At 41.1% G+C, this 20,159-nt stretch overlaps 15 non-coding genes and 1 pseudogene across 15 annotated transcripts; all 16 read left to right on the top strand.

Annotated features, from left to right (window-relative positions):
• The first annotated feature begins 200 nt into the window (after positions 1-200).
• On the top strand, positions 201-317 carry LOC121416395 (annotated as a pseudogene).
• Positions 318-1,466: 1,149 nt separating this feature from the next.
• LOC121416394 lies at positions 1,467-1,584 on the top strand. Its single transcript, XR_005970164.1, has one exon. It is a non-coding gene; the product is annotated as a 5S ribosomal RNA (ribosomal RNA).
• Positions 1,585-2,732: 1,148 nt separating this feature from the next.
• On the top strand, positions 2,733-2,850 carry LOC121416393. Its single transcript, XR_005970163.1, has one exon. It is a non-coding gene; the product is annotated as a 5S ribosomal RNA (ribosomal RNA).
• Positions 2,851-3,998: 1,148 nt separating this feature from the next.
• Positions 3,999-4,117, top strand: LOC121416392. The gene has a single exon (XR_005970162.1). It is a non-coding gene; the product is annotated as a 5S ribosomal RNA (ribosomal RNA).
• Positions 4,118-5,264: 1,147 nt separating this feature from the next.
• LOC121416390 lies at positions 5,265-5,383 on the top strand. The gene has a single exon (XR_005970160.1). It is a non-coding gene; the product is annotated as a 5S ribosomal RNA (ribosomal RNA).
• Positions 5,384-6,531: 1,148 nt separating this feature from the next.
• Positions 6,532-6,650, top strand: LOC121416389. The gene has a single exon (XR_005970159.1). It is a non-coding gene; the product is annotated as a 5S ribosomal RNA (ribosomal RNA).
• A 1,148-nt stretch (positions 6,651-7,798) lies between these two features.
• Positions 7,799-7,917, top strand: LOC121416388. Its single transcript, XR_005970158.1, has one exon. It is a non-coding gene; the product is annotated as a 5S ribosomal RNA (ribosomal RNA).
• A 1,145-nt stretch (positions 7,918-9,062) lies between these two features.
• On the top strand, positions 9,063-9,181 carry LOC121416387. Its single transcript, XR_005970157.1, has one exon. It is a non-coding gene; the product is annotated as a 5S ribosomal RNA (ribosomal RNA).
• Positions 9,182-10,329: 1,148 nt separating this feature from the next.
• Positions 10,330-10,448, top strand: LOC121416385. Its single transcript, XR_005970156.1, has one exon. It is a non-coding gene; the product is annotated as a 5S ribosomal RNA (ribosomal RNA).
• Positions 10,449-11,594: 1,146 nt separating this feature from the next.
• Positions 11,595-11,713, top strand: LOC121416384. Its single transcript, XR_005970155.1, has one exon. It is a non-coding gene; the product is annotated as a 5S ribosomal RNA (ribosomal RNA).
• A 1,138-nt stretch (positions 11,714-12,851) lies between these two features.
• LOC121416383 lies at positions 12,852-12,970 on the top strand. Its single transcript, XR_005970154.1, has one exon. It is a non-coding gene; the product is annotated as a 5S ribosomal RNA (ribosomal RNA).
• A 1,147-nt stretch (positions 12,971-14,117) lies between these two features.
• Positions 14,118-14,236, top strand: LOC121416382. Its single transcript, XR_005970153.1, has one exon. It is a non-coding gene; the product is annotated as a 5S ribosomal RNA (ribosomal RNA).
• A 1,146-nt stretch (positions 14,237-15,382) lies between these two features.
• Positions 15,383-15,501, top strand: LOC121416381. Its single transcript, XR_005970152.1, has one exon. It is a non-coding gene; the product is annotated as a 5S ribosomal RNA (ribosomal RNA).
• Positions 15,502-16,648: 1,147 nt separating this feature from the next.
• On the top strand, positions 16,649-16,767 carry LOC121416380. Its single transcript, XR_005970151.1, has one exon. It is a non-coding gene; the product is annotated as a 5S ribosomal RNA (ribosomal RNA).
• Positions 16,768-17,913: 1,146 nt separating this feature from the next.
• On the top strand, positions 17,914-18,032 carry LOC121416378. The gene has a single exon (XR_005970149.1). It is a non-coding gene; the product is annotated as a 5S ribosomal RNA (ribosomal RNA).
• Positions 18,033-19,178: 1,146 nt separating this feature from the next.
• On the top strand, positions 19,179-19,297 carry LOC121416377. The gene has a single exon (XR_005970148.1). It is a non-coding gene; the product is annotated as a 5S ribosomal RNA (ribosomal RNA).
• Positions 19,298-20,159: the final 862 nt, after the last annotated feature.

Below are 20,159 nucleotides of genomic sequence, written 5' to 3'. Positions count from 1 at the left end.
ATGATAGAAAAAAATCCATGTACATATTTCATCTCTCCTCTGTTTCTTTGGTTTGCTTTAAAAGAAAATTACATATGTCTATGACGCTAACTTATGAAATGACTGAAGACATCAATCAACGAATAACTTCCAGGGATTATAAGCCGATGACGTCATAACATCCCTGACCCTTTAAATAGCTTAACTTTCATCAAGCAAGAGCCTACGACCATACCATGCTGAATATACCGTTCTCGTCCGATCACCGAAGTCAAGCAGCATAGGGCTCGTTAGTACTTGGATGGGAGACCGCCTGGGAATACCGGGTGTTGTAGGCTTTTTTTTTCTCCCCCCCCCCCCCCCTCTTTGCTTCATGAAATGCCTCTTTGTTCATTTCTTCGTTTAAAGTATGCTTTCCTAATAGTATCACTTTTGCCTCTATTCTTTTCTCGTCTCCTTCTTGATAGAGCAGGGGAAAAGGGAAAAGAAAAGAAAAGAGAGAGGAAACTATCGTAACAAATAAAAGGTTTCTTGTTTTACCCGTTCCTTTTTTGTTGTCTGCATGATGGAAAATGAAGTAGCTGATTGATCCTCTTTTTTGGTCTGTTTCTTTGGTCGCTTGTTCATTCTATCGTTAATTTGGACGTCCACTCAATACTCAATAAAATTCGCTCTAGGCAGCCTGCCCCTCCTTCTAATCCAATTCCATTTGTTGGTATCCGTTCTTCTTCTCGTTCGATGTCCGCCAGTAAAGGCAATGTTTGCGAGCTCAAGGTCTCCAGGGAACGAGGAGCGCGCATCATGGTTTACGTCAGCATGTTGGTTGTTTCGTCACCCAGGGGTGCGCATCAAGAAAAATGACGTAATGGTGTTAAAAGAGGCAAAACTGCAGGGCTAGATAACATATAGAAATGCCAACGAATACATCTTTCGACACCATGCCGTCCCGACGCCAAATGAGAATGCTGCCATCTTGCGGCATACGTTTTTTGGCCGGCCATTTGACTCAAAAAAAATCTGAACTGTGAGGTCCCACTTCTCACCTGCGTCTGTGATATGTTACAGAAATGAAGCCCAGAAAAAAATGCGCCCGAAAATCGGCATCCAGTGCTTCAAAAAGTGAAATATAAAGTGAGCGGAGACAACATCTTAACTTCATCACCTACACTTATGTGTTTCTAGTATTATCGGTACGATAGACAAGACACAAAATATTCGATTATAACGAATCAAAAGCATTTCTTTTGACTTTTGGATTTCTTATGGTTTTAGAGTTTTTATATAGTATGATAGAAAAAAATCCATGTACATATTTCATCTCTCCTCTGTTTCTTTGGTTTGCTTTAAAAGAAAATTACATATGTCTATGACGCTAACTTATGAAATGACTGAAGACATCAATCAACGAATAACTTCCAGGGATTTATAAGCCGATGACGTCATAACATCCCTGACCCTTTAAATAGCTTAACTTTCATCAAGCAAGAGCCTACGACCATACCATGCTGAATATACCGTTCTCGTCCGATCACCGAAGTCAAGCAGCATAGGGCTCGGTTAGTACTTGGATGGGAGACCGCCTGGGAATACCGGGTGTTGTAGGCTTTTTTTTTTCTCCCCCCCCCCCCCTCTTTGCTTCATGAAATGCCTCTTTGTTCATTTCTTCGTTTAAAGTATGCTTTCCTAATAGTATCACTTTTGCCTCTATTCTTTTCTCGTCTCCTTCTTGATAGAGCAGGGGAAAAGGGAAAAGAAAAGAAAAAGAGAGGAAACTATCGTAACAAATAAAAGGTTTCTTGTTTTACCCGTTCCTTTTTTGTTGTCTGCATGATGGAAAATGAAGTAGGTGATTGATCCTCTTTTTTTGGTCTGTTTCTTTGGTCGCTTGTTCATTCTATCGTTAATTTGGACGTCCACTCAATACTCAATAAAATTCGCTCTAGGCAGCCTGCCCCTCCTTCTAATCCAATTCCATTTGTTGGTATCCGTTCTTCTTCTCGTTCGATGTCCGCCAGTAAAGGCAATGTTTGCGAGCTCAAGGTCTCCAGGGAACGAGGAGCGCGCATCATGGTTTACGTCAGCATGTTGGTTGTTTCGTCACCCAGGGGTGCGCATCAAGAAAAATGACGTAATGGTGTTAAAAGAGGCAAAACTGCAGGGCTAGATAACATATAGAAATGCCAACGAATACATCTTTCGACACCATGCCGTCCCGACGCCAAATGAGAATGCTGCCATCTTGCGGCATACGTTTTTTGGCCGGCCATTTGACTCAAAAAAAATCTGAACTGTGAGGTCCCACTTCTCACCTGCGTCTGTGATATGTTACAGAAATGAAGCCCAGAAAAAAATGCGCCCGAAAATCGGCATCCAGTGCTTCAAAAAGTGAAATATAAAGTGAGCGGAGACAACATCTTAACTTCATCACCTACACTTATGTGTTTCTAGTATTATCGGTACGATAGACAAGACACAAAATATTCGATTATAACGAATCAAAAGCATTTCTTTTGACTTTTGGATTTCTTATGGTTTTAGAGTTTTTATATAGTATGATAGAAAAAAATCCATGTACATATTTCATCTCTCCTCTGTTTCTTTGGTTTGCTTTAAAAGAAAATTACATATGTCTATGACGCTAACTTATGAAATGACTGAAGACATCAATCAACGAATAACTTCCAGGGATTTATAAGCCGATGACGTCATAACATCCCTGACCCTTTAAATAGCTTAACTTTCATCAAGCAAGAGCCTACGACCATACCATGCTGAATATACCGGTTCTCGTCCGATCACCGAAGTCAAGCAGCATAGGGCTCGGTTAGTACTTGGATGGGAGACCGCCTGGGAATACCGGTGTTGTAGGCTTTTTTTTTCTCCCCCCCCCCCCCCTCTTTGCTTCATGAAATGCCTCTTTGTTCATTTCTTCGTTTAAAGTATGCTTTCCTAATAGTATCACTTTTGCCTCTATTCTTTTCTCGTCTCCTTCTTGATAGAGCAGGGGAAAAGGGAAAAGAAAAGAAAAAGAGAGGAAACTATCGTAACAAATAAAAGGTTTCTTGTTTTACCCGTTCCTTTTTTGTTGTCTGCATGATGGAAAATGAAGTAGGTGATTGATCCTCTTTTTTTGGTCTGTTTCTTTGGTCGCTTGTTCATTCTATCGTTAATTTGGACGTCCACTCAATACTCAATAAAATTCGCTCTAGGCAGCCTGCCCCTCCTTCTAATCCAATTCCATTTGTTGGTATCCGTTCTTCTTCTCGTTCGATGTCCGCCAGTAAAGGCAATGTTTGCGAGCTCAAGGTCTCCAGGGAACGAGGAGCGCGCATCATGGTTTACGTCAGCATGTTGGTTGTTTCGTCACCCAGGGGTGCGCATCAAGAAAAATGACGTAATGGTGTTAAAAGAGGCAAAACTGCAGGGCTAGATAACATATAGAAATGCCAACGAATACATCTTTCGACACCATGCCGTCCCGACGCCAAATGAGAATGCTGCCATCTTGCGGCATACGTTTTTTGGCCGGCCATTTGACTCAAAAAAAATCTGAACTGTGAGGTCCCACTTCTCACCTGCGTCTGTGATATGTTACAGAAATGAAGCCCAGAAAAAAATGCGCCCGAAAATCGGCATCCAGTGCTTCAAAAAGTGAAATATAAAGTGAGCGGAGACAACATCTTAACTTCATCACCTACACTTATGTGTTTCTAGTATTATCGGTACGATAGACAAGACACAAAATATTCGATTATAACGAATCAAAAGCATTTCTTTTGACTTTTGGATTTCTTATGGTTTTAGAGTTTTTATATAGTATGATAGAAAAAAATCCATGTACATATTTCATCTCTCCTCTGTTTCTTTGGTTTGCTTTAAAAGAAAATTACATATGTCTATGACGCTAACTTATGAAATGACTGAAGACATCAATCAACGAATAACTTCCAGGGATTTATAAGCCGATGACGTCATAACATCCCTGACCCTTTAAATAGCTTAACTTTCATCAAGCAAGAGCCTACGACCATACCATGCTGAATATACCGGTTCTCGTCCGATCACCGAAGTCAAGCAGCATAGGGCTCGGTTAGTACTTGGATGGGAGACCGCCTGGGAATACCGGGTGTTGTAGGCTTTTTTTTTCTCCCCCCCCCCCCCTCTTTGCTTCATGAAATGCCTCTTTGTTCATTTCTTCGTTTAAAGTATGCTTTCCTAATAGTATCACTTTTGCCTCTATTCTTTTCTCGTCTCCTTCTTGATAGAGCAGGGGAAAAGGGAAAAGAAAAGAAAAAGAGAGGAAACTATCGTAACAAATAAAAGGTTTCTTGTTTTACCCGTTCCTTTTTTGTTGTCTGCATGATGGAAAATGAAGTAGGTGATTGATCCTCTTTTTTTGGTCTGTTTCTTTGGTCGCTTGTTCATTCTATCGTTAATTTGGACGTCCACTCAATACTCAATAAAATTCGCTCTAGGCAGCCTGCCCCTCCTTCTAATCCAATTCCATTTGTTGGTATCCGTTCTTCTTCTCGTTCGATGTCCGCCAGTAAAGGCAATGTTTGCGAGCTCAAGGTCTCCAGGGAACGAGGAGCGCGCATCATGGTTTACGTCAGCATGTTGGTTGTTTCGTCACCCAGGGGTGCGCATCAAGAAAAATGACGTAATGGTGTTAAAAGAGGCAAAACTGCAGGGCTAGATAACATATAGAAATGCCAACGAATACATCTTTCGACACCATGCCGTCCCGACGCCAAATGAGAATGCTGCCATCTTGCGGCATACGTTTTTTGGCCGGCCATTTGACTCAAAAAAAATCTGAACTGTGAGGTCCCACTTCTCACCTGCGTCTGTGATATGTTACAGAAATGAAGCCCAGAAAAAAATGCGCCCGAAAATCGGCATCCAGTGCTTCAAAAAGTGAAATATAAAGTGAGCGGAGACAACATCTTAACTTCATCACCTACACTTATGTGTTTCTAGTATTATCGGTACGATAGACAAGACACAAAATATTCGATTATAACGAATCAAAAGCATTTCTTTTGACTTTTGGATTTCTTATGGTTTTAGAGTTTTTATATAGTATGATAGAAAAAAATCCATGTACATATTTCATCTCTCCTCTGTTTCTTTGGTTTGCTTTAAAAGAAAATTACATATGTCTATGACGCTAACTTATGAAATGACTGAAGACATCAATCAACGAATAACTTCCAGGGATTTATAAGCCGATGACGTCATAACATCCCTGACCCTTTAAATAGCTTAACTTTCATCAAGCAAGAGCCTACGACCATACCATGCTGAATATACCGGTTCTCGTCCGATCACCGAAGTCAAGCAGCATAGGGCTCGGTTAGTACTTGGATGGGAGACCGCCTGGGAATACCGGGTGTTGTAGGCTTTTTTTTTCTCCCCCCCCCCCCCCTCTTTGCTTCATGAAATGCCTCTTTGTTCATTTCTTCGTTTAAAGTATGCTTTCCTAATAGTATCACTTTTGCCTCTATTCTTTTCTCGTCTCCTTCTTGATAGAGCAGGGGAAAAGGGAAAAGAAAAGAAAAAGAGAGGAAACTATCGTAACAAATAAAAGGTTTCTTGTTTTAACCCGTTCCTTTTTTGTTGTCTGCATGATGGAAAATGAAGTAGGTGATTGATCCTCTTTTTTTGGTCTGTTTCTTTGGTCGCTTGTTCATTCTATCGTTAATTTGGACGTCCACTCAATACTCAATAAAATTCGCTCTAGGCAGCCTGCCCCTCCTTCTAATCCAATTCCATTTGTTGGTATCCGTTCTTCTTCTCGTTCGATGTCCGCCAGTAAAGGCAATGTTTGCGAGCTCAAGGTCTCCAGGGAACGAGGAGCGCGCATCATGGTTTACGTCAGCATGTTGGTTGTTTCGTCACCCAGGGTGCGCATCAAGAAAAATGACGTAATGGTGTTAAAAGAGGCAAAACTGCAGGGCTAGATAACATATAGAAATGCCAACGAATACATCTTTCGACACCATGCCGTCCCGACGCCAAATGAGAATGCTGCCATCTTGCGGCATACGTTTTTTGGCCGGCCATTTGACTCAAAAAAAATCTGAACTGTGAGGTCCCACTTCTCACCTGCGTCTGTGATATGTTACAGAAATGAAGCCCAGAAAAAAATGCGCCCGAAAATCGGCATCCAGTGCTTCAAAAAGTGAAATATAAAGTGAGCGGAGACAACATCTTAACTTCATCACCTACACTTATGTGTTTCTAGTATTATCGGTACGATAGACAAGACACAAAATATTCGATTATAACGAATCAAAAGCATTTCTTTTGACTTTTGGATTTCTTATGGTTTTAGAGTTTTTATATAGTATGATAGAAAAAAATCCATGTACATATTTCATCTCTCCTCTGTTTCTTTGGTTTGCTTTAAAAGAAAATTACATATGTCTATGACGCTAACTTATGAAATGACTGAAGACATCAATCAACGAATAACTTCCAGGGATTTATAAGCCGATGACGTCATAACATCCCTGACCCTTTAAATAGCTTAACTTTCATCAAGCAAGAGCCTACGACCATACCATGCTGAATATACCGGTTCTCGTCCGATCACCGAAGTCAAGCAGCATAGGGCTCGGTTAGTACTTGGATGGGAGACCGCCTGGGAATACCGGGTGTTGTAGGCTTTTTTTTCTCCTCCCCCCCCCCCCTCTTTGCTTCATGAAATGCCTCTTTGTTCATTTCTTCGTTTAAAGTATGCTTTCCTAATAGTATCACTTTTGCCTCTATTCTTTTCTCGTCTCCTTCTTGATAGAGCAGGGGAAAAGGGAAAAGAAAAGAAAAAGAGAGGAAACTATCGTAACAAATAAAAGGTTTCTTGTTTTACCCGTTCCTTTTTTGTTGTCTGCATGATGGAAAATGAAGTAGGTGATTGATCCTCTTTTTTTGGTCTGTTTCTTTGGTCGCTTGTTCATTCTATCGTTAATTTGGACGTCCACTCAATACTCAATAAAATTCGCTCTAGGCAGCCTGCCCCTCCTTCTAATCCAATTCCATTTGTTGGTATCCGTTCTTCTTCTCGTTCGATGTCCGCCAGTAAAGGCAATGTTTGCGAGCTCAAGGTCTCCAGGGAACGAGGAGCGCGCATCATGGTTTACGTCAGCATGTTGGTTGTTTCGTCACCCAGGGGTGCGCATCAAGAAAAATGACGTAATGGTGTTAAAAGAGGCAAAACTGCAGGGCTAGATAACATATAGAAATGCCAACGAATACATCTTTCGACACCATGCCGTCCCGACGCCAAATGAGAATGCTGCCATCTTGCGGCATACGTTTTTTGGCCGGCCATTTGACTCAAAAAAAATCTGAACTGTGAGGTCCCACTTCTCACCTGCGTCTGTGATATGTTACAGAAATGAAGCCCAGAAAAAAATGCGCCCGAAAATCGGCATCCAGTGCTTCAAAAAGTGAAATATAAAGTGAGCGGAGACAACATCTTAACTTCATCACCTACACTTATGTGTTTCTAGTATTATCGGTACGATAGACAAGACACAAAATATTCGATTATAACGAATCAAAAGCATTTCTTTTGACTTTTGGATTTCTTATGGTTTTAGAGTTTTTATATAGTATGATAGAAAAAAATCCATGTACATATTTCATCTCTCCTCTGTTTCTTTGGTTTGCTTTAAAAGAAAATTACATATGTCTATGACGCTAACTTATGAAATGACTGAAGACATCAATCAACGAATAACTTCCAGGGATTTATAAGCCGATGACGTCATAACATCCCTGACCCTTTAAATAGCTTAACTTTCATCAAGCAAGAGCCTACGACCATACCATGCTGAATATACCGGTTCTCGTCCGATCACCGAAGTCAAGCAGCATAGGGCTCGGTTAGTACTTGGATGGGAGACCGCCTGGGAATACCGGGTGTTGTAGGCTTTTTTTTTCTCCCCCCCCCCCCTCTTTGCTTCATGAAATGCCTCTTTGTTCATTTCTTCGTTTAAAGTATGCTTTCCTAATAGTATCACTTTTGCCTCTATTCTTTTCTCGTCTCCTTCTTGATAGAGCAGGGGAAAAGGGAAAAGAAAAGAAAAAGAGAGGAAACTATCGTAACAAATAAAAGGTTTCTTGTTTTACCCGTTCCTTTTTTGTTGTCTGCATGATGGAAAATGAAGTAGGTGATTGATCCTCTTTTTTTGGTCTGTTTCTTTGGTCGCTTGTTCATTCTATCGTTAATTTGGACGTCCACTCAATACTCAATAAAATTCGCTCTAGGCAGCCTGCCCCTCCTTCTAATCCAATTCCATTTGTTGGTATCCGTTCTTCTTCTCGTTCGATGTCCGCCAGTAAAGGCAATGTTTGCGAGCTCAAGGTCTCCAGGGAACGAGGAGCGCGCATCATGGTTTACGTCAGCATGTTGGTTGTTTCGTCACCCAGGGGTGCGCATCAAGAAAAATGACGTAATGGTGTTAAAAGAGGCAAAACTGCAGGGCTAGATAACATATAGAAATGCCAACGAATACATCTTTCGACACCATGCCGTCCCGACGCCAAATGAGAATGCTGCCATCTTGCGGCATACGTTTTTTGGCCGGCCATTTGACTCAAAAAAATCTGAACTGTGAGGTCCCACTTCTCACCTGCGTCTGTGATATGTTACAGAAATGAAGCCCAGAAAAAAATGCGCCCGAAAATCGGCATCCAGTGCTTCAAAAAGTGAAATATAAAGTGAGCGGAGACAACATCTTAACTTCATCACCTACACTTATGTGTTTCTAGTATTATCGGTACGATAGACAAGACACAAAATATTCGATTATAACGAATCAAAAGCATTTCTTTTGACTTTTGGATTTCTTATGGTTTTAGAGTTTTTATATAGTATGATAGAAAAAAATCCATGTACATATTTCATCTCTCCTCTGTTTCTTTGGTTTGCTTTAAAAGAAAATTACATATGTCTATGACGCTAACTTATGAAATGACTGAAGACATCAATCAACGAATAACTTCCAGGGATTTATAAGCCGATGACGTCATAACATCCCTGACCCTTTAAATAGCTTAACTTTCATCAAGCAAGAGCCTACGACCATACCATGCTGAATATACCGGTTCTCGTCCGATCACCGAAGTCAAGCAGCATAGGGCTCGGTTAGTACTTGGATGGGAGACCGCCTGGGAATACCGGGTGTTGTAGGCTTTTTTTTTCTCCCCCCCCCCCCCTCTTTGCTTCATGAAATGCCTCTTTGTTCATTTCTTCGTTTAAAGTATGCTTTCCTAATAGTATCACTTTTGCCTCTATTCTTTTCTCGTCTCCTTCTTGATAGAGCAGGGGAAAAGGGAAAAGAAAAGAAAAAGAGAGGAAACTATCGTAACAAATAAAAGGTTTCTTGTTTTAACCCGTTCCTTTTTTGTTGTCTGCATGATGGAAAATGAAGTAGGTGATTGATCCTCTTTTTTTGGTCTGTTTCTTTGGTCGCTTGTTCATTCTATCGTTAATTTGGACGTCCACTCAATACTCAATAAAATTCGCTCTAGGCAGCCTGCCCCTCCTTCTAATCCAATTCCATTTGTTGGTATCCGTTCTTCTTCTCGTTCGATGTCCGCCAGTAAAGGCAATGTTTGCGAGCTCAAGGTCTCCAGGGAACGAGGAGCGCGCATCATGGTTTACGTCAGCATGTTGGTTGTTTCGTCACCCAGGGGTGCGCATCAAGAAAAATGACGTAATGGTGTTAAAAGAGGCAAAACTGCAGGGCTAGATAACATATAGAAATGCCAACGAATACATCTTTCGACACCATGCCGTCCCGACGCCAAATGAGAATGCTGCCATCTTGCGGCATACGTTTTTTGGCCGGCCATTTGACTCAAAAAAAATCTGAACTGTGAGGTCCCACTTCTCACCTGCGTCTGTGATATGTTACAGAAATGAAGCCCAGAAAAAAATGCGCCCGAAAATCGGCATCCAGTGCTTCAAAAAGTGAAATATAAAGTGAGCGGAGACAACATCTTAACTTCATCACCTACACTTATGTGTTTCTAGTATTATCGGTACGATAGACAAGACACAAAATATTCGATTATAACGAATCAAAAGCATTTCTTTTGACTTTTGGATTTCTTATGGTTTTAGAGTTTTTATATAGTATGATAGAAAAAAATCCATGTACATATTTCATCTCTCCTCTGTTTCTTTGGTTTGCTTTAAAAGAAAATTACATATGTCTATGACGCTAACTTATGAAATGACTGAAGACATCAATCAACGAATAACTTCCAGGGATTTATAAGCCGATGACGTCATAACATCCCTGACCCTTTAAATAGCTTAACTTTCATCAAGCAAGAGCCTACGACCATACCATGCTGAATATACCGGTTCTCGTCCGATCACCGAAGTCAAGCAGCATAGGGCTCGGTTAGTACTTGGATGGGAGACCGCCTGGGAATACCGGGTGTTGTAGGCTTTTTTTTTCTCCCCCCCCCCCCCCTTTGCTTCATGAAATGCCTCTTTGTTCATTTCTTCGTTTAAAGTATGCTTTCCTAATAGTATCACTTTTGCCTCTATTCTTTTCTCGTCTCCTTCTTGATAGAGCAGGGGAAAAGGGAAAAGAAAAGAAAAAGAGAGGAAACTATCGTAACAAATAAAAGGTTTCTTGTTTTACCCGTTCCTTTTTTGTTGTCTGCATGATGGAAAATGAAGTAGGTGATTGATCCTCTTTTTTTGGTCTGTTTCTTTGGTCGCTTGTTCATTCTATCGTTAATTTGGACGTCCACTCAATACTCAATAAAATTCGCTCTAGGCAGCCTGCCCCTCCTTCTAATCCAATTCCATTTGTTGGTATCCGTTCTTCTTCTCGTTCGATGTCCGCCAGTAAAGGCAATGTTTGCGAGCTCAAGGTCTCCAGGGAACGAGGAGCGCGCATCATGGTTTACGTCAGCATGTTGGTTGTTTCGTCACCCAGGGGTGCGCATCAAGAAAAATGACGTAATGGTGTTAAAAGAGGCAAAACTGCAGGGCTAGATAACATATAGAAATGCCAACGAATACATCTTTCGACACCATGCCGTCCCGACGCCAAATGAGAATGCTGCCATCTTGCGGCATACGTTTTTTGGCCGGCCATTTGACTCAAAAAAAATCTGAACTGTGAGGTCCCACTTCTCACCTGCGTCTGTGATATGTTACAGAAATGAAGCCCAGAAAAAAATGCGCCCGAAAATCGGCATCCAGTGCTTCAAAAAGTGAAATATAAAGTGAGCGGAGACAACATCTTAACTTCATCACCTACACTTATGTGTTTCTAGTATTATCGGTACGATAGACAAGACACAAAATATTCGATTATAACGAATCAAAAGCATTTCTTTTGACTTTTGGATTTCTTATGGTTTTAGAGTTTTTATATAGTATGATAGAAAAAAATCCATGTACATATTTCATCTCTCCTCTGTTTCTTTGGTTTGCTTTAAAAGAAAATTACATATGTCTATGACGCTAACTTATGAAATGACTGAAGACATCAATCAACGAATAACTTCCAGGGATTTATAAGCCGATGACGTCATAACATCCCTGACCCTTTAAATAGCTTAACTTTCATCAAGCAAGAGCCTACGACCATACCATGCTGAATATACCGGTTCTCGTCCGATCACCGAAGTCAAGCAGCATAGGGCTCGGTTAGTACTTGGATGGGAGACCGCCTGGGAATACCGGGTGTTGTAGGCTTTTTTTTTCTCCCCCCCCCCCCCCTTTGCTTCATGAAATGCCTCTTTGTTCATTTCTTCGTTTAAAGTATGCTTTCCTAATAGTATCACTTTTGCCTCTATTCTTTTCTCGTCTCCTTCTTGATAGAGCAGGGGAAAAGAAAAGAAAAAGAGAGGAAACTATCGTAACAAATAAAAGGTTTCTTGTTTTACCCGTTCCTTTTTTGTTGTCTGCATGATGGAAAATGAAGTAGGTGATTGATCCTCTTTTTTTGGTCTGTTTCTTTGGTCGCTTGTTCATTCTATCGTTAATTTGGACGTCCACTCAATACTCAATAAAATTCGCTCTAGGCAGCCTGCCCCTCCTTCTAATCCAATTCCATTTGTTGGTATCCGTTCTTCTTCTCGTTCGATGTCCGCCAGTAAAGGCAATGTTTGCGAGCTCAAGGTCTCCAGGGAACGAGGAGCGCGCATCATGGTTTACGTCAGCATGTTGGTTGTTTCGTCACCCAGGGGTGCGCATCAAGAAAAATGACGTAATGGTGTTAAAAGAGGCAAAACTGCAGGGCTAGATAACATATAGAAATGCCAACGAATACATCTTTCGACACCATGCCGTCCCGACGCCAAATGAGAATGCTGCCATCTTGCGGCATACGTTTTTTGGCCGGCCATTTGACTCAAAAAAATCTGAACTGTGAGGTCCCACTTCTCACCTGCGTCTGTGATATGTTACAGAAATGAAGCCCAGAAAAAAATGCGCCCGAAAATCGGCATCCAGTGCTTCAAAAAGTGAAATATAAAGTGAGCGGAGACAACATCTTAACTTCATCACCTACACTTATGTGTTTCTAGTATTATCGGTACGATAGACAAGACACAAAATATTCGATTATAACGAATCAAAAGCATTTCTTTTGACTTTTGGATTTCTTATGGTTTTAGAGTTTTTATATAGTATGATAGAAAAAAATCCATGTACATATTTCATCTCTCCTCTGTTTCTTTGGTTTGCTTTAAAAGAAAATTACATATGTCTATGACGCTAACTTATGAAATGACTGAAGACATCAATCAACGAATAACTTCCAGGGATTTATAAGCCGATGACGTCATAACATCCCTGACCCTTTAAATAGCTTAACTTTCATCAAGCAAGAGCCTACGACCATACCATGCTGAATATACCGGTTCTCGTCCGATCACCGAAGTCAAGCAGCATAGGGCTCGGTTAGTACTTGGATGGGAGACCGCCTGGGAATACCGGGTGTTGTAGGCTTTTTTTTTCTCCCCCCCCCCCCCTCTTTGCTTCATGAAATGCCTCTTTGTTCATTTCTTCGTTTAAAGTATGCTTTCCTAATAGTATCACTTTTGCCTCTATTCTTTTCTCGTCTCCTTCTTGATAGAGCAGGGGAAAAGGGAAAAGAAAAGAAAAAGAGAGGAAACTATCGTAACAAATAAAAGGTTTCTTGTTTTACCCGTTCCTTTTTTGTTGTCTGCATGATGGAAAATGAAGTAGGTGATTGATCCTCTTTTTTTGGTCTGTTTCTTTGGTCGCTTGTTCATTCTATCGTTAATTTGGACGTCCACTCAATACTCAATAAAATTCGCTCTAGGCAGCCTGCCCCTCCTTCTAATCCAATTCCATTTGTTGGTATCCGTTCTTCTTCTCGTTCGATGTCCGCCAGTAAAGGCAATGTTTGCGAGCTCAAGGTCTCCAGGGAACGAGGAGCGCGCATCATGGTTTACGTCAGCATGTTGGTTGTTTCGTCACCCAGGGGTGCGCATCAAGAAAAATGACGTAATGGTGTTAAAAGAGGCAAAACTGCAGGGCTAGATAACATATAGAAATGCCAACGAATACATCTTTCGACACCATGCCGTCCCGACGCCAAATGAGAATGCTGCCATCTTGCGGCATACGTTTTTTGGCCGGCCATTTGACTCAAAAAAAATCTGAACTGTGAGGTCCCACTTCTCACCTGCGTCTGTGATATGTTACAGAAATGAAGCCCAGAAAAAAATGCGCCCGAAAATCGGCATCCAGTGCTTCAAAAAGTGAAATATAAAGTGAGCGGAGACAACATCTTAACTTCATCACCTACACTTATGTGTTTCTAGTATTATCGGTACGATAGACAAGACACAAAATATTCGATTATAACGAATCAAAAGCATTTCTTTTGACTTTTGGATTTCTTATGGTTTTAGAGTTTTTATATAGTATGATAGAAAAAAATCCATGTACATATTTCATCTCTCCTCTGTTTCTTTGGTTTGCTTTAAAAGAAAATTACATATGTCTATGACGCTAACTTATGAAATGACTGAAGACATCAATCAACGAATAACTTCCAGGGATTTATAAGCCGATGACGTCATAACATCCCTGACCCTTTAAATAGCTTAACTTTCATCAAGCAAGAGCCTACGACCATACCATGCTGAATATACCGGTTCTCGTCCGATCACCGAAGTCAAGCAGCATAGGGCTCGGTTAGTACTTGGATGGGAGACCGCCTGGGAATACCGGGTGTTGTAGGCTTTTTTTTTCTCCCCCCCCCCCCTCTTTGCTTCATGAAATGCCTCTTTGTTCATTTCTTCGTTTAAAGTATGCTTTCCTAATAGTATCACTTTTGCCTCTATTCTTTTCTCGTCTCCTTCTTGATAGAGCAGGGGAAAAGGGAAAAGAAAAGAAAAAGAGAGGAAACTATCGTAACAAATAAAAGGTTTCTTGTTTTACCCGTTCCTTTTTTGTTGTCTGCATGATGGAAAATGAAGTAGGTGATTGATCCTCTTTTTTTGGTCTGTTTCTTTGGTCGCTTGTTCATTCTATCGTTAATTTGGACGTCCACTCAATACTCAATAAAATTCGCTCTAGGCAGCCTGCCCCTCCTTCTAATCCAATTCCATTTGTTGGTATCCGTTCTTCTTCTCGTTCGATGTCCGCCAGTAAAGGCAATGTTTGCGAGCTCAAGGTCTCCAGGGAACGAGGAGCGCGCATCATGGTTTACGTCAGCATGTTGGTTGTTTCGTCACCCAGGGGTGCGCATCAAGAAAAATGACGTAATGGTGTTAAAAGAGGCAAAACTGCAGGGCTAGATAACATATAGAAATGCCAACGAATACATCTTTCGACACCATGCCGTCCCGACGCCAAATGAGAATGCTGCCATCTTGCGGCATACGTTTTTTGGCCGGCCATTTGACTCAAAAAAAATCTGAACTGTGAGGTCCCACTTCTCACCTGCGTCTGTGATATGTTACAGAAATGAAGCCCAGAAAAAAATGCGCCCGAAAATCGGCATCCAGTGCTTCAAAAAGTGAAATATAAAGTGAGCGGAGACAACATCTTAACTTCATCACCTACACTTATGTGTTTCTAGTATTATCGGTACGATAGACAAGACACAAAATATTCGATTATAACGAATCAAAAGCATTTCTTTTGACTTTTGGATTTCTTATGGTTTTAGAGTTTTTATATAGTATGATAGAAAAAAATCCATGTACATATTTCATCTCTCCTCTGTTTCTTTGGTTTGCTTTAAAAGAAAATTACATATGTCTATGACGCTAACTTATGAAATGACTGAAGACATCAATCAACGAATAACTTCCAGGGATTTATAAGCCGATGACGTCATAACATCCCTGACCCTTTAAATAGCTTAACTTTCATCAAGCAAGAGCCTACGACCATACCATGCTGAATATACCGGTTCTCGTCCGATCACCGAAGTCAAGCAGCATAGGGCTCGGTTAGTACTTGGATGGGAGACCGCCTGGGAATACCGGGTGTTGTAGGCTTTTTTTTTTCCCCCCCCCCCCCCCCTTTGCTTCATGAAATGCCTCTTTGTTCATTTCTTCGTTTAAAGTATGCTTTCCTAATAGTATCACTTTTGCCTCTATTCTTTTCTCGTCTCCTTCTTGATAGAGCAGGGGAAAAGGGAAAAGAAAAGAAAAAGAGAGGAAACTATCGTAACAAATAAAAGGTTTCTTGTTTTACCCGTTCCTTTTTTGTTGTCTGCATGATGGAAAATGAAGTAGGTGATTGATCCTCTTTTTTTGGTCTGTTTCTTTGGTCGCTTGTTCATTCTATCGTTAATTTGGACGTCCACTCAATACTCAATAAAATTCGCTCTAGGCAGCCTGCCCCTCCTTCTAATCCAATTCCATTTGTTGGTATCCGTTCTTCTTCTCGTTCGATGTCCGCCAGTAAAGGCAATGTTTGCGAGCTCAAGGTCTCCAGGGAACGAGGAGCGCGCATCATGGTTTACGTCAGCATGTTGGTTGTTTCGTCACCCAGGGGTGCGCATCAAGAAAAATGACGTAATGGTGTTAAAAGAGGCAAAACTGCAGGGCTAGATAACATATAGAAATGCCAACGAATACATCTTTCGACACCATGCCGTCCCGACGCCAAATGAGAATGCTGCCATCTTGCGGCATACGTTTTTTGGCCGGCCATTTGACTCAAAAAAAATCTGAACTGTGAGGTCCCACTTCTCACCTGCGTCTGTGATATGTTACAGAAATGAAGCCCAGAAAAAAATGCGCCCGAAAATCGGCATCCAGTGCTTCAAAAAGTGAAATATAAAGTGAGCGGAGACAACATCTTAACTTCATCACCTACACTTATGTGTTTCTAGTATTATCGGTACGATAGACAAGACACAAAATATTCGATTATAACGAATCAAAAGCATTTCTTTTGACTTTTGGATTTCTTATGGTTTTAGAGTTTTTATATAGTATGATAGAAAAAAATCCATGTACATATTTCATCTCTCCTCTGTTTCTTTGGTTTGCTTTAAAAGAAAATTACATATGTCTATGACGCTAACTTATGAAATGACTGAAGACATCAATCAACGAATAACTTCCAGGGATTTATAAGCCGATGACGTCATAACATCCCTGACCCTTTAAATAGCTTAACTTTCATCAAGCAAGAGCCTACGACCATACCATGCTGAATATACCGGTTCTCGTCCGATCACCGAAGTCAAGCAGCATAGGGCTCGGTTAGTACTTGGATGGGAGACCGCCTGGGAATACCGGGTGTTGTAGGCTTTTTTTTTCTCCCCCCCCCCCCCTCTTTGCTTCATGAAATGCCTCTTTGTTCATTTCTTCGTTTAAAGTATGCTTTCCTAATAGTATCACTTTTGCCTCTATTCTTTTCTCGTCTCCTTCTTGATAGAGCAGGGGAAAAGGGAAAAGAAAAGAAAAAGAGAGGAAACTATCGTAACAAATAAAAGGTTTCTTGTTTTACCCGTTCCTTTTTTGTTGTCTGCATGATGGAAAATGAAGTAGGTGATTGATCCTCTTTTTTTGGTCTGTTTCTTTGGTCGCTTGTTCATTCTATCGTTAATTTGGACGTCCACTCAATACTCAATAAAATTCGCTCTAGGCAGCCTGCCCCTCCTTCTAATCCAATTCCATTTGTTGGTATCCGTTCTTCTTCTCGTTCGATGTCCGCCAGTAAAGGCAATGTTTGCGAGCTCAAGGTCTCCAGGGAACGAGGAGCGCGCATCATGGTTTACGTCAGCATGTTGGTTGTTTCGTCACCCAGGGGTGCGCATCAAGAAAAATGACGTAATGGTGTTAAAAGAGGCAAAACTGCAGGGCTAGATAACATATAGAAATGCCAACGAATACATCTTTCGACACCATGCCGTCCCGACGCCAAATGAGAATGCTGCCATCTTGCGGCATACGTTTTTTGGCCGGCCATTTGACTCAAAAAAATCTGAACTGTGAGGTCCCACTTCTCACCTGCGTCTGTGATATGTTACAGAAATGAAGCCCAGAAAAAAATGCGCCCGAAAATCGGCATCCAGTGCTTCAAAAAGTGAAATATAAAGTGAGCGGAGACAACATCTTAACTTCATCACCTACACTTATGTGTTTCTAGTATTATCGGTACGATAGACAAGACACAAAATATTCGATTATAACGAATCAAAAGCATTTCTTTTGACTTTTGGATTTCTTATGGTTTTAGAGTTTTTATATAGTATGATAGAAAAAAATCCATGTACATATTTCATCTCTCCTCTGTTTCTTTGGTTTGCTTTAAAAGAAAATTACATATGTCTATGACGCTAACTTATGAAATGACTGAAGACATCAATCAACGAATAACTTCCAGGGATTTATAAGCCGATGACGTCATAACATCCCTGACCCTTTAAATAGCTTAACTTTCATCAAGCAAGAGCCTACGACCATACCATGCTGAATATACCGGTTCTCGTCCGATCACCGAAGTCAAGCAGCATAGGGCTCGGTTAGTACTTGGATGGGAGACCGCCTGGGAATACCGGGTGTTGTAGGCTTTTTTTTTCTCCCCCCCCCCCCCTCTTTGCTTCATGAAATGCCTCTTTGTTCATTTCTTCGTTTAAAGTATGCTTTCCTAATAGTATCACTTTTGCCTCTATTCTTTTCTCGTCTCCTTCTTGATAGAGCAGGGGAAAAGGGAAAAGAAAAGAAAAAGAGAGGAAACTATCGTAACAAATAAAAGGTTTCTTGTTTTACCCGTTCCTTTTTTGTTGTCTGCATGATGGAAAATGAAGTAGGTGATTGATCCTCTTTTTTTGGTCTGTTTCTTTGGTCGCTTGTTCATTCTATCGTTAATTTGGACGTCCACTCAATACTCAATAAAATTCGCTCTAGGCAGCCTGCCCCTCCTTCTAATCCAATTCCATTTGTTGGTATCCGTTCTTCTTCTCGTTCGATGTCCGCCAGTAAAGGCAATGTTTGCGAGCTCAAGGTCTCCAGGGAACGAGGAGCGCGCATCATGGTTTACGTCAGCATGTTGGTTGTTTCGTCACCCAGGGGTGCGCATCAAGAAAAATGACGTAATGGTGTTAAAAGAGGCAAAACTGCAGGGCTAGATAACATATAGAAATGCCAACGAATACATCTTTCGACACCATGCCGTCCCGACGCCAAATGAGAATGCTGCCATCTTGCGGCATACGTTTTTTGGCCGGCCATTTGACTCAAAAAAATCTGAACTGTGAGGTCCCACTTCTCACCTGCGTCTGTGATATGTTACAGAAATGAAGCCCAGAAAAAAATGCGCCCGAAAATCGGCATCCAGTGCTTCAAAAAGTGAAATATAAAGTGAGCGGAGACAACATCTTAACTTCATCACCTACACTTATGTGTTTCTAGTATTATCGGTACGATAGACAAGACACAAAATATTCGATTATAACGAATCAAAAGCATTTCTTTTGACTTTTGGATTTCTTATGGTTTTAGAGTTTTTATATAGTATGATAGAAAAAAATCCATGTACATATTTCATCTCTCCTCTGTTTCTTTGGTTTGCTTTAAAAGAAAATTACATATGTCTATGACGCTAACTTATGAAATGACTGAAGACATCAATCAACGAATAACTTCCAGGGATTTATAAGCCGATGACGTCATAACATCCCTGACCCTTTAAATAGCTTAACTTTCATCAAGCAAGAGCCTACGACCATACCATGCTGAATATACCGGTTCTCGTCCGATCACCGAAGTCAAGCAGCATAGGGCTCGGTTAGTACTTGGATGGGAGACCGCCTGGGAATACCGGGTGTTGTAGGCTTTTTTTTTCTCCCCCCCCCCCCCTCTTTGCTTCATGAAATGCCTCTTTGTTCATTTCTTCGTTTAAAGTATGCTTTCCTAATAGTATCACTTTTGCCTCTATTCTTTTCTCGTCTCCTTCTTGATAGAGCAGGGGAAAAGAAAAGAAAAAGAGAGGAAACTATCGTAACAAATAAAAGGTTTCTTGTTTTACCCGTTCCTTTTTTGTTGTCTGCATGATGGAAAATGAAGTAGGTGATTGATCCTCTTTTTTTGGTCTGTTTCTTTGGTCGCTTGTTCATTCTATCGTTAATTTGGACGTCCACTCAATACTCAATAAAATTCGCTCTAGGCAGCCTGCCCCTCCTTCTAATCCAATTCCATTTGTTGGTATCCGTTCTTCTTCTCGTTCGATGTCCGCCAGTAAAGGCAATGTTTGCGAGCTCAAGGTCTCCAGGGAACGAGGAGCGCGCATCATGGTTTACGTCAGCATGTTGGTTGTTTCGTCACCCAGGGGTGCGCATCAAGAAAAATGACGTAATGGTGTTAAAAGAGGCAAAACTGCAGGGCTAGATAACATATAGAAATGCCAACGAATACATCTTTCGACACCATGCCGTCCCGACGCCAAATGAGAATGCTGCCATCTTGCGGCATACGTTTTTTGGCCGGCCATTTGACTCAAAAAAATCTGAACTGTGAGGTCCCACTTCTCACCTGCGTCTGTGATATGTTACAGAAATGAAGCCCAGAAAAAAATGCGCCCGAAAATCGGCATCCAGTGCTTCAAAAAGTGAAATATAAAGTGAGCGGAGACAACATCTTAACTTCATCACCTACACTTATGTGTTTCTAGTATTATCGGTACGATAGACAAGACACAA

Source organism: Lytechinus variegatus, chromosome 5, assembly GCF_018143015.1.
Source record: "Lytechinus variegatus isolate NC3 chromosome 5, Lvar_3.0, whole genome shotgun sequence".
Classification (NCBI taxonomy): domain Eukaryota; kingdom Metazoa; phylum Echinodermata; class Echinoidea; order Temnopleuroida; family Toxopneustidae; genus Lytechinus; species Lytechinus variegatus.
The sequence above is the reverse complement of the archived record's forward strand: the minus strand, read 5'-3'. Positions and strand labels throughout refer to the sequence as shown.